Genomic DNA, 14430 nt, shown 5'->3' on the forward strand with positions numbered 1-14430 from the left:
ATTATCCGACTATGCTTTACTCGCATTGGTAAATTTTTTAATGATCTGCGAGAACTTCTCTTCTCATTCAACCATGGCTAGAATAGAGAGGATCGTATATTTTGGCCGTGGTTTGCGACGATGCCGGTGTGTTTGTGGACTATTTACAGATAAGCCTCGGTCGTTATGTTTATTACATACGCCATGGATGAAATTAACGGACAATGAAAATAGGGACATGTAGGAGCTTCTTTATTATCGGAGCAACTCCATGGAAAAGATGAAGAACCTTAGAAGACGTGTATACAGTGAATTTGTCATTTCATATTTAAAACTTAAAACGTAAAAAATGTCTTAAAAATTTTATGAATTAACATGATCTCAATTTGTGACTTTTGGAAACATGTCAAGATGATTGCCTACCTACATGTTTCATGTAGTCACGATAGCTTTCGTGTTAACTTTGAAAATTCTAGATTTGCAGCACAAAATTTAGAATGATATAGATTACCGTGGTTTTAAAGACAGGTCATTTAACAGGTCTGGACGATTTCCAAATATGGAAGTCAAGAAATATAACCGTTGATTGCTATAAATACAGAGGATAAAGAAGGTGCCTATCTTTCTGACCAATCAGATAACGGCATTTTGACAAACCCATGAGAAAATAAGCAAAACACATGGTATTAAAATTTTTTGCTTAAAAGATTAAACAATTTTTTTTGTAAACGTTATGCACATATAGGAATGATATAGAATATATGACAAATCTACCTTGAATAAACATCACATGAGCGCTTAAAATAAATTCTAAGTGGGATTAAACATCCGCAAATACAAGGTTGCAAACCCAAAAGTTTAATTTATGTTAAGAAATTTAATATAAATACGGCAAAATTTCAGTTGATAGAGCCTGGCATGAAATTTATTTTTGTATAGGGATATATTATTATTGATATGATATTAAAATATCATCCTTGCTGGATCTTGATACCATTCTCTAGTTGTACAGTCATGAGAATGAAAGAATATATGATTTTTTGGATTCATTATATTTAATTTTTTCAGTCAACAAGCAAATTTACTTTGAATATTTCATTTGGTCAAAAACAAGACAGGAATCCTTCTTTAACATAATTATTATTCTCTCCGCGTTTTTGCTGTTCTGCTAGATCTTTGTTACAGTATTTAATTATTTCGTCTTTTCTTTTCTTTTTAATTTCGTTTTTTTTTAATTCTTAAATTTCGTTTATTATTTAATTTTTTTCAAATATTTTTGATATTATTAAGTTCATGTTTGCATTTTTGTATCCATATAAATGCAAAGAAAAAGTGTTTAAAGATGAAAAAGTACTGATAATTTCAATTATGTATTTAATTCACAAAACAAGTAATTATCAGGTCATGGAATATGAAAATCCCTTCGCTGTTCACTTGAAGTATATTTTTTTCGGAAATTTAATCTCTTTACAGATGGTCCGAAGAATATAACTAAATCCACAGCCGCCTTATGACGGACTAAGTGTTCATGACGGGGAAACATTTGGTCCATACACATGTTCAGTTGACTGTAACCCACCTTGTACCGTGCAGTGGAAACTGAAGGATCCCTCAGGGAGTTTCAGAGACGCTACATCCATTGGAATGTCCTCAGTTACTGTACCAGTGCTATCAGCGAATAAGACTAATATGGCATCAATTCGGTGTATAGTGAGCGGTACTGAAGGCAAACAAACATCAGTCATAAATCTTAACATTCTATGTAAGAATATTTTTAAGCATTGTCTTACAGTATTTGCTATACAGAGAAAATAACACCAGAACAAATAAAATGAAAGAAAAAAACCCTCTAAAATACACAGAGCAGTTTTGCTATATATTGGGCTGAAAATTGTACTGTGCAGTGGAAATAAAAACATCCGTCAGGGGGTTTCAGAGACGCTACATCCATTTGCATAATTTCGAACAATTTAGCACAGCAAAAAGCAAACAGAGCAACGAATAAAATATTGATTTGATGTTTAGTTAGCAGAACGGAAGTTTGCTCTGTTTTAAATATTAAGTTAGACATTCAGTGTAAGTGGGATATGCAAACTTTTTTGAAAAGGAAATCGCTAATACATTGTGAAAAAAAATAGCTTAAAACCATTTCCCCATGGCTTCTTTCCTCTGTTCTTTCAATTCTTATAAAAAAGTATAGCACTTATCATAATCACACATTTATAGCCTTAAGATACAAAATAATGTTTTATTTGATTCTTTATTTTACCTGACGTATGAAAAAATGCATATCCGACATGACTGTAAAACTATCTATATTAAAACTTAAAAGCAAATATCTGATCCATGCGATACATGCATAGAATCCTTGGGAAAATGATATATGTATAGCGTCTTTTCTAAAAAAAAAATCCTAATGTATGGCAATAACTCTTGCAGCATCGTTTTTATTCTAGGTTAAACGTGCTGTATTTCATCTTTTGCACTATACCTGTCATGTATGTTTACAAATTTGATGTCTAAGAAATGAAATTCTTTGATTTTCTTTGAAAGAATTAGTAAGTTCATTTTTCATTTACTGTTTCATTTAGAACATATTTAGTGTACGTATATGCGTTTGAAACGTTCAACATTAAAAAAAATATAATACTAAGGAAAAAAATAAATTAAAATACTTTAAAAAACACGTATCTTCAAGTTATTGGTCGATTAGGTTTGTTTAATAATAAAACTTTCTTTAAAATTTAACTAACCACAGTCTTGAACTTTAATTTTTGAAAAAAAATGTAAGTTTTCAACTGAATTTTTTTTAAGGCGACAACTTGATGTTAATTTGATTCCTTTTCTTTTTAATCAGATTTAGTGGATCCGAGGGTATATATCAATGGTAAAGCTAGCGATGCATTAACCATTAATGAATCAAATCAAGTTGTCCTGTCGTGTTATGTCGATGGAAATCCAATTCCAGAAGTCACTTTTCGAAAACTCACCGGGAACCAGATCTATATACAGAATGCAACTCGTTGGCTAAACTACACATTGATCAGAAGGACCCAGTGTTCTGACACGGGTACTTTACAATGTGTCGGACAATCAACTGAGTTTGGGAGAAGGAATCAGTCCTTCAGTATTAACGTTCTCTGTACGTATACATTGTAGCAGAATATAGAGGTTTGATAATAATTTTTGACTATCTATTGTCATTAATGTTTTGATGTTTTTGTAGAGTTAAATACTTAGCAATATTCTTTATGGAATTGCAGGTGAACCTCGCCTCGATGAAGGTACTTTGGTGAAAAACATCTATGAATCAAGAAGTGGCCCGGATGTTAAAGTTGTTGTAAGTTTACCAGTTGTTGCGAATCCCCTTACATCTACATCAGGGTTCGTTTGGTTAGGACCCACATTTGCGTCAATTTCAATGTAAGTTTCACAAAGAGATAACGTTGTCTACAAACACTGGATCAACAGCTCCATCCCCGTTCCTGATCAGAAATCTTTTGGAACCTACTCGCTGAAATACAAAGGAAAAGTCTTCGCTGATATACAAATTCACGCAAAAGGTAGGATATCTTTAAGAAGATCTAAACATTTTGCTAAAATCCAGTCTCTCATCAGCAGAGGGCATTTTTACACTACAGTCCAACACCTCTGACGTCTCCATATCAGTGAAATATTCGGGAGAGGGACGTTAAACAGTATACAATCAATCAATCAACCAACACCTCTGTTATCGTCTTTTTATCAGATAAGCAGTCAAGGTGACCAGACGTGTTTTTTACAGCTCCTGCATTTCTTATCTATACTTAGTAATTACAATGGAATAATAATGAGTTTGAGTGAAAGTTCTAACCTTTTCAAATCACTTTTGGACTCATTTACTGGATTTTCAAGATCATTTAGTGTAAATAATGAGCTTCAAAATGAATCTGTGAAACTTGATTCAGATGCGCCAGATTTCCTTCAAGTTAAGGAAAATCAGAGGAGTGTAACAATAACATTTAATGGAGACAAGTACCCTATCATCTTGGATCTTCTACAGAACGAGCTTGTGCTGTTTAAAAACCGAGAGAAAAGAAGACATGGGTCTATATATAAATCTCAAGATGATTCTGTCACAGCTACCATTTATGAGAAAACAAATACCCTTCACATCCAAGGAGATTCATATTTCTCGTGGTGCCAGAGATTTCTCAAGGATTTGAAGACCTCTGATGAAAATTTGGAGACAAGGTGTAAGACCATAGAGGAAACATCACCCCAGTGCACATCTACTCCTAAAAGTAAGGCCCCACAAACTGATGAAGACCCCAAATTGAATTGCCATCAGTGCATTGACAGTGCAAAAATCATTAAGGAACTTTCAGATACGGTCCAACTTCTGTCAAAAGAAGTCAGTGATCTTAAAAAACAACTAAATGCTTCAAGGACGGTCACACCTCTTATTACAAAAGGAACCCAAACAGTTCCAAACAGGACAAAAGAAAAAGAAACATCAACAGAAGGAATTAAAATTCCTGGGCCTGGTGTATCCAGGCATAGTCAGTGCGAAATTAAAGTCCCATCAACCAGTAGAGGTACAGTGACAGACTCCAGGGAGGCTCCAGACATCAAGACTGCTCCTGTTTTGTCAAATCCTGAAGATTTCACGAGGGGAAAAAAGCAACCCGGAAAGAAACCAGAGGAAAAATCTGTACTCATCATTGGGAGCTCGATTTTACAGAGGATTCGCACTAGAGGATTACATTCAACAGTACAGGTTAGCACAAACAGGGGAGCAACCATCTCTGATATAAGGACAAAACTTTCAAGAATGGATGTATCATCATATCAAAGTATTATTGTTTTAGCTGGAGGAAATGATGCATCAAGACGGCGGGATGCAGAGGGGATGGAACACGATTTTGCGGAAATAATCGCAGACCTTCAACATCGGAATCCCAGTGTACGTATGTATATTTCAGAAGTGTTATCAAGGCGTGATACGAATGTCAGTGATGTTAATGAAATAATTAATGATGTGTGTGAAATGTATGGTGTCACTGTGATTCCTACTTCAAAGTTCTTTGGAGATGGAAATCTTAAACAGGGATACTACTGGAAAGACGGAATCCACCTGTCAGACAGAGGTACCGCAGCTCTGCTCAAAATCTACCAAGGTTATGTGAATATACTGAAAAGCGGAAACGGGCGAGGAAACTTCAGAAAAATTACATCACTTTGCAACGATTCTTTCCGTTCAACTTTCTGCTATTTCTGTGGGGAAAGTGGCCACATATCGCGATACTGCAGGCATGGGAGAAAGCTGGACTGTTGGAACTGTGGAGAGCTAGGTCACAAAACCAAACTCTGCCCGCATAGCCACTAGGAAACGGGCAATGGAAGTATAGCCGTCACCAATTCCCGAGGGATAATTAATAACAATAATGTATATTCTCTTTTTAATAATTTATGCTCCGAATGTAATCAGGTTTATTGTTTATGCCGTGATAATGAGTTTTCATGTACATTTTTTCAAAATTCTAGAATTAAGTCAAACACTTTATTTAATTCGCATAAATTCATTAAGACAGAGAAAAATATTAATAGGCCTAATTTTGCTGCCAAGAAGGTTTCACAAAAATCAGACGAATCAACTGTATTTACAACAAAAAATGGTAGTGTAACAAGTAAAAGTAATTTTGGTTTGATGAAAAAGGGATTAAAATTTGGAAACCTTAACATTTGCCACCTAATGCCAAAAATTGAAGAAATTAAAATTCTGCTTCAAAACAAACAAGATCTTAATGTCTTAGGACTTTGTGAAACCTTCTTGAATGATAACATAAGTGATTCTGAGTTGAATATTGATGGCTTTGAAATGGAAAGGAAGGATCGCATTCTGAGGGCAGGTGGTGGAATTGTAGTATATATCTCCAATAATATAAGATACAAGCGTAGAACTGATTTTGAAATTGGTGATATTGAAACAATCTGGCTAGAATTAAATTCAAAGAATTCTAAACCAGTTTATTATTGTTCAGCGTATCGTCCACCATCTGCTCCCTCCTGCTGGGTGGAGGACCTGGCTAGAGAGATTAACTGTGCCTCCTGCTGTGACGATGCAGAAATTATCTTAACAGGTGACTTTAATGTAGACTTATTCAAAGAACCCCCACAAAGTTGGACATATGCTTTAGAAGAATTTGATTTTTCACAATTAATTACAGCAGCAACCAGAGTAACTAATACTTCAAGTACCCTAATAGATCACTTTTACACCAATAAACCAGATAACATGTGTGAAGTAAATGTACCTTTTATAGCCATCTCTGACCATTACCCAATATGTGCCACTAGAAAAACAAAATGCATGCAACAAAAAGGAAAACACGTAGAAATAGAGTACAGAGACTTCAAAAAGTTCGATGAAAATAAATTCCTTCACGACTTAAAAGATGTAGACTTTAACAATCTCCTCCAGATGCATGACCCTAATGAAATACTAACTGAATTCTATGATTTATTTAATAGTATACTTGACCAGCATGCAAAGGTTAAAACAAAACGCGTAAAGAGCGAAATCCGCCCTAAATGGATGACACAAGAAATAAACAATGCTAGACATTTACGGGACTCTTACCATAAAGAAGGAGATATGGAGAACTATAGAATTTATCGAAACAAAGTTAGTCTTCTTATAGACAAATCAAAATCGTCTTACTATAAAACAGCTATTGAACAAAGTTCAAATCCCAAAGAAATGTGGAACTATCTTAATCAATTAACATGTAATTCAAAGAACATAACACCATCTCATGTGTTTTCTAATGGGGAAATTGTTGATAATTTACAGGATATTGCAAATACTTTTAATAACCACTTTACGGATATCTCTAATAAGCTTCTGATGAAATTGCCTAAACATGATTATGATCCTAATATATTGTGTAATTTTGTTAGGTCTAAGCTTGATGAGGATACCTTGTTTAGTATTCATCAAATTGAGGAAAGTGAAGTTTTTAACATGCTAAATTCTCTAAATATCAATAAATCAGCTGGCATTGACTTTATTAGGCCGCGTCTTCTAAAAGTCGCATCCAAATATATATGTAAACCTATAACTCATCTTATTAATGCTAGCATAGTAAGTGGTATTTTCCCGACAAATTTAAAACAAGCCAAGGTAACACCTATATTTAAGAAAGGTGACAAAGCTGACCCAAATAATTATCGTCCCATTTCTATTTTACCAACTATATCTAAACTGATAGAAAAACATGTAGCTAAGCTAATACAAAATTTCACTAATGAATTTGATCTACTAACACAATCCCAGTCGGGATTTAGGGAACTCCATTCTTGTCAAACTTCACTTACAAAACTAACAGAAAGTTGGCTAATGCAATGGATTGTGGTGAACTAATCGGCATTACATTTATAGATTTTAGTAAAGCTTTTGATTTGGTGAATCACGATATTCTTCTAGAGAAATTAAATCATTACAAATTTGACCAAACAGCTATAAAATGGTTTAAGTCATATCTTTACGACAGGACCCAGTGTGTTAAATTTGGAACATGTGTCTCCAATATTCAACCCGTCACAGCAGGAGTGCCACAAGGGTCAATTCTGGGCCCTCTTTTATTTTTATTGTACATAAATGACCTTCCATTACATGTAAACAATTCAAATATTGATATGTTTGCTGATGATGTTACTCTATATTCAAATAATCATAATGCTCGATGTTTAGAAAATACGCTAAATGCAGATCTTTTCGAGATTGAAAAATGGTGTGCTCAAAATCAGTAGATAAAACAAAATGTATGTTAATGGGAACACAGCAAAGAAAATCAAAATTAGATAATCCAAATTTACAACTTTATGCCTCAGACAAAACAATTGAATTTGTTTAAACTGGAAAAATTCTTGGTGTACATATTGATGATAAGTTACAGTATGCAAATCATATTGATTCAGTTTGTAAAACGGTTAATTATAAGTTGTTTACGCTTCGTAGGATTAAGAAATTTCTCCCTCTTCATACCAGGAAACTTTATTACAATGCTTATATTTTACCATCTATTAACTATTGTTTGACTGTTTGGGGTAATGCCCCCAAGAAGGACATGGACAGACTATTTAAATTACAGAAAAGGGCAGCAAGGATTATCCTTGATGCAAGTCCTGATTCTTCTTCTAAACCACTGTTTGAGAAACTTGGGTGGTTAACGGTTTATGAACTAGTTGATCTATACAAATACATATTATTATACAAAATTTTCTGTGGAATGACTCCCGAATATCTTCGTAATTTATTTGAATTTCAGTCTTCAACTTCTTATAACCTGCGATCCGAAACTAATTATGATCTTAGATTACCAAAATTTCGTACAAACTTATTCAAGACCTCTTTTCAGTATTCAGGTGTACATCTGTGGAATAAACTTCCCCAACACATTAGATTCTCTCATTCTCTACGAACATTCAAGCGTAATGTGGAAAATTACATTATCAGCTGTCGTACAATCATTTGAGCATAATTAGAGTTCAATATCGGATATTGTACTGTTATTGTTAAGATGTGTCTGTATTTGAACACTCTATTCATAATTCAGTGATTGTAATTCTCAAACCTATATAACATGTACTTAATTGTATGTGATTATGATGAATTGTATCTTGATGAAGTGTATATATTTTGTATTTGATATATGTACATATATATAGAGGGCCCTGGGGAAGAATAGTGCATGCACTAACCAGGTTACCTTCTTTAAATAAAGTTTTATTATTATTATTATTATTATTACATGTATTATTAAATCGAAAATACATTATAGATTCCCAGAACCTTGTTTTAAATTGAGATTAGAAATATCAATCTGTAGCACTTCTTTTGGTTTTTTTTCTTCAAAATTTGGCTATACAGTATATCAAAATAGCTTCAATATATACGGTACTATTTTGCTTTAAACTTTTACACACATTTTCATTTTGAAACAGAGGAAACAAATTTAGAAAATATTTACTATCAGAGAGCTTAAAATACAAAACATCATTGGCAAAACATACAAAACAATCAATGTTCATACCATTTTTGTTGACATTTAATTATTTGATAATCCGAACTACTTTTAAAACTACAACAGAGGTGTAAGCGGAGAGCGCCCTCGGTTGAAAGATTTGTTAAAATCACCACAGCAATTTATAAAATGTCATCATAAAGGTTGCTCTTACTGCTATATGTTGGATTTTTGAAAATAATTTCATTCCTGTAATGATGTGTAAAGCATTTAATGTATTGAAAGAAAAAGCCTTGCAATACAATACAATACAAAACAATACAATACATTTCAATACAAAGTTTATGTAGCCAATTATGATATAGACTCTTCAGTGCCTTAAACATTAAAATACACTTTGAAGAAAATACGATTGAAGATAAAACTACTTAAAACACATATGGATGCCAAATAAAATATGGTTTAACTAACAGATCATGCATACTAAAAAACCTAAAACTATTTCAGTTAAACTGTACATAGCGCGGAAATTGCTTATAAAAATTACAACTATTGAAATTTAAATGAAACTGTACTTACGAGTAAAAAAAAAATTCCGTAAAGACCTTATAACCACTTCAGTATTTTTTTGTATATTCTACATTTTTAGTACATTACTAAAAACACAATATTCACAATCCGTCATACGATTGTTTAAAAAGGTGAGTTTTAACCTGGCATGTATGCACTACCGGTATTTGAAAGCAATGAATTTACCAGCTCCTGGTTGACAACAACCACGATTGTGTCTGTGATGACAATATATTTTTTATACATCCATGGTTGTACCCGCGCAAGATAAGCAACAGCTTTGACTCTACCTGTCCTGAAGACATATTTTATATTACAACCACGACGTATTCGCCAGATTAAAACATCAATAACCGTACTTTTCTTGTATGAGGAAGGATATGGAGATAACGAACAGTATTCAATATAAAACAATACATTGAACAAAATAATCATTTTGCATCCTAGACGGTCATTATTCAAAACACCCACGCCTATATTCTATATTCATGACTGAATTAATGTTTGAACAAAAAAAAAACGACGACTGTTCTGTTCTGTATAGAGTGGTATTGGTTGATCTAGAAGCATGGAGGAATTTAAGTGTTTGCCCCTGTCTCATTTTTTCTTTTGGAATTGTATTCTGCTTGTCGGCTAATATTCTAATAATCATAAAGGAATAAACCCTCTGTAATATCAATCAAATCAATCAATCGCGATTATTACCAGGCAACTTCACATTTCACAGATTCAGACATGCAGGAAATTACCATGACTTTCTGAAATCTTTTATATCTGGTTCATGGCGAAAATGCCATTGAAATGTTATTTATTAAATTATGGAAAGTCTTTCGAGTGAGAGTGATATTAGCTTGTTTGGAAATGCATGTATATTTACCAAAAATTATACTTCACTAATATGACAAATGAAATTTTACAGTTGTAAGTGCAGTTTCCATAGAGGCCTCTGATCAAACTGCCTGGGTGGTTATTGGAATACTCATTGGTTTTTTCGTTTTGTTGCTGACGGACTTTGGAGTTTATAAGTTCACTTTTCGTCGAGGTAATTCTTTTTTTTCAACATTTTGCTTTAGTAAAGAAATTGTTCGTACTTAGTGCTAGTTTTTGTGCATGTTCGTGGAAAAATTGTTTTGTTGCTTGTCAAGAAATATTTAGTAGTTGATTGTGTCTCAAATTGAAGATGAAACACTTATAAACATCAACATTGCACATAAAAGTACCTAATAAAAACATGCATTTACACTAAGTTTTAAATACAGTACTTAAAACAAATCTTGAAAATTTACCGATCCTGTAAAAGTGTAACCTAGTTGTTTAATAGATACGTTTTGAAGAAGAATATACAGCATTCAATTTGTATACTGTGAAATTTTTACAAATTCTTTAAAATTACTCAGTCATGAAGTCTTCAGGTAACCAGATTGTCAGATCAAAGAAGTGGTCGTATGCACTTTATTTACCAATGAAACGTTTTAATTATCAATGCTACTGTTTAAAAGAATATTTAATTACATTTTTATCTCCCTCCGCTTGAAAAGTGGGAGGGTAAACTGTGATCGTGATGTCCGGCTGTCTGTACGTTTGTCCGTCTAGCTGTCTGTAAGTGCGTCGCCTGTCTGTTACTCTTTGGATAACCTTATATGATTCGCAACTCCTCTTTTAATTCTAAATGAAACTTAATTAATAAGGCTTTCACAGAATCTTTGGAACATAGCGCTATAATGCAATTCAAAATTTATTTTTGATCCGACACATATTTTGGGGTTCTCGTAGTAAAATGTTGACATTGGCATATTGAATGGTACCCATATCTTATCCGCAGATCTTCCATTACCATTACATAAGATTAAACAATACTTAAGCAATTTTAAAAAAAAATAAATTGCAATTGTTAAGTCCAAATATTATTAATTTGGGTCTCCCAGAGCACAAACCTGGACTTTACCGTACATATGGGAGGAGGGGTATCATTTAGCGAGCACAATACCTCTAGCTTATTTTTTTTCTAAATTCATAGGTATTAGAACAGGATCGATTCAACAACCTCAACCAGCTCACGATCTCAGGATCCAGAACAAAGAATATGATGACATTGATGACGTTACTGTAGAAGCACAAGATCAAAGTCCTAACACTCAGACATACGAGGACGTAACAGAGAACACAGAACAAATACAACCACTGACAGATTATCAGAATATCAATGGACATCAGGATAACCAATATGAAGAGTTAAAGCCTGATCAACATAGACTTTACTCGCCTCTAAAGGTTCAGTGAACCTACGTATAAAGAGAGGTAGAACTTTTTTGTATGGAGAACTTTCATTTTTTCTCACAAATGTATGATAAGATATTTGATTAGTTTTGAAAGACAAGGCACGACACTATTTGCTTTTAACTTAAACAATAGATTTGTTTGAAAAAAAAATATCAGAGAAAAAAGAGAGAGGATGAAATGAATACAAAGGTAATACAATATCCTTTGTGCTATTTAAATATTGTTGAGCTGATAACAACCTTTGATTTTTGACTTGAGAAATTCTTTTAATTTCTTTAATTTTTTTTACACGCTCAGATGTTATCAGAGGAAAACATAAATGCGTTACAGTTTTGTAAATAAAAATCCATATCTTTCATGTTTATAATGTGTGTTTTTCTTTACATTTTTATATAAGAAAGTAGCCAAGTTTTATTCACAGATTTTTATTGTTTATTACTCATTGGATGTGCTGTTACATTGGAATAAGTTGATAATTTGTTGTATGTATGTTTGTGTAAATATGTATGTATAAGGGAGTTTTTCTGTATCGAGTGGTATTGGATAATTTTTTCCACAACCGTCGCCCACTTTGATATTTAGATATATGTTGTGCATATTACATTGGAAAATCACGTATCTCAACATAAATCCATTGAAAATTGGTGTCTTTTGCAACATTTTAAGAAAATAATGGATAATGCACATGTTAATGACGTCACAATTACATGTAGCTTTTTAACATGCATGTAAGAACAATGATTTGTATAATTTTAATGCATGGAATTTCAATAATTCAGAATACATGAGTTTTCATTTTTTACATTAGTTTCATTTTTTAGAAAATCAAAGGGAAACTTTGTATTGAAACTGTACCTTCTTCTTTGTACTTTTAAAATAAAACTAATATTTTCCTTGTTTACTGAGAGGGCCTTATCTAAACGTTGATTGTAGTTATCTCCTCTAACACGTGTAAGCTTAGACAAAAATTTCAAGGAGAAAAGGAAAATGACGGATTTCCTTCGCATTTATACCGATTTATAATTTTACAGACATTTTATTTTATCATTCAGGCAGCTAAAAAGTTAAATATCGCTTACTTTGATAAAAACATCAACATTTTAAACCTTTTATACATCAACTTGGAACTTATAACTTTAGTTAATATGTGATTAATAAAGCGGCAATTGTCTTCTTAATATTCTCATCAGAGTATAACAGGTGGAGACGTATATTTATATTCTATAATTAGGCTTTCTTTATTTGATTGGAAAGGGAAAACATAACATGGCAATTGATAATCAAATATTAATTTTAAATGTAGTCTTGAGCAAAAAATATATAACTGAAATAATTTAATTTCGTATTATGTTTTTATTCCAGAATTTAGTCACCAACTAAGTTCAATCCCCAAAAACTTTTAACATTGATGAATATTTTTGAAATGAAAGGTCGCAAGCTGAGTCCAAATTTGTTTGAAACACTTTTAATTTTACTGAAGACAAGGTTTTAGATCTCTTTAATGATGGTACTTACAGTGTTAGTTATGTAATCAATTGAGAGGCAAACATACGCACATATAACGTGATTTATGATTAAAGTTTGGTATTAAAATAATGATTGGCCAAATATTATTCTACAGATGATTTTATTAAAAGTTCTTATTAATTGAAAAAACAATACTTTCCAGAAAAAAGGTAAAAAATATATACATATCTTAGTAGAAAATATACAGTGTATTTAATGTTTTCTTTGAATTTATAGAAATAAATGTAAACTTGCGGAAAAAAAGACGGCCGATGCCATAAAGATAATGACTATGATACGGAAGAAAAATAAAATCACCAGAAAAAACCCATCTTAATTCCTGACCTTTATCCTATCAATAAGAAACGCCCGTTAGAAACTGCGTGCTGCATGAATTGTTTTCTACATAATGATTAATACGATTAGTTGTCCAAAAAATTCGTGGAAATTGGCTTTTTTTTGTCAAAATGAATGGTTTAAGATATATTTATTCTTCTTATCAAAATGTGGTTATAAAATCTAAGTCAGATTGATTTTGATTTTATTGTTTGATTTTAATACTTGGGTGAAAATCCTAGTTAATATTATTATAAAGAAAAAAAGCGTTTATCCATGAACTTTTGGATAATCACCTTAATTGTACTTTTTTTTCATTTTTTGGAAGGGGGGGGGGGTTCTAGCTGTATTATTATTATTATTCTGATGCAGAATAAATTATTAACGCCCCTCTACATGCACTTACTATCTCCTGTCCATACGTTCACCTCTGTCGTTGTCTCGCCTTTATCACGGTGTTTAGCACAAAAAAAAAAAAAACAAAACCGCGTGTGTTTTAAAACTTAACAGAATGGAAGTCCTGCAGATTTATTTACATTTTAAAGTTTGTTTTACTCGGTAGATCAAAAAGTTTGGCATAAATCTTGGAAAACTTTTTTTTTCTTATGTCAAAAATCCTGACGCCGCCATATTGCAGAGGTACATGTAGCTGAACAGGCACGAACGACAACTCTGCAAGGGAGATTGCTGTACATAAACCTATTTTTCAAATTGATACCTAAATTTATAACAAATTGCAGTCTTTAGGACA

General features: G+C 32.5%; 1 long non-coding RNA gene across 1 annotated transcript; it reads left to right on the top strand.

Moving 5' to 3' along the window:
* Positions 1–1413: 1413 nt before the first annotated feature.
* Positions 1414–12971, top strand: LOC134264195 (uncharacterized). Its single transcript, XR_009991472.1, has 5 exons — positions 1414–1741; positions 2837–3121; positions 3243–3542; positions 10477–10599; positions 11575–12971. It is a non-coding gene; the product is annotated as an uncharacterized LOC134264195 (long non-coding RNA).
* The last annotated feature ends 1459 nt before the right edge of the window (positions 12972–14430 follow it).

Source organism: Saccostrea cucullata, unplaced genomic scaffold, assembly GCF_032062105.1.
Source record: "Saccostrea cucullata isolate Sc308-1 unplaced genomic scaffold, CSIRO_AGI_Scuc_v1 ctg4182, whole genome shotgun sequence".
NCBI classification, from domain to species: Eukaryota; Metazoa; Mollusca; class Bivalvia; order Ostreida; family Ostreidae; genus Saccostrea; species Saccostrea cuccullata.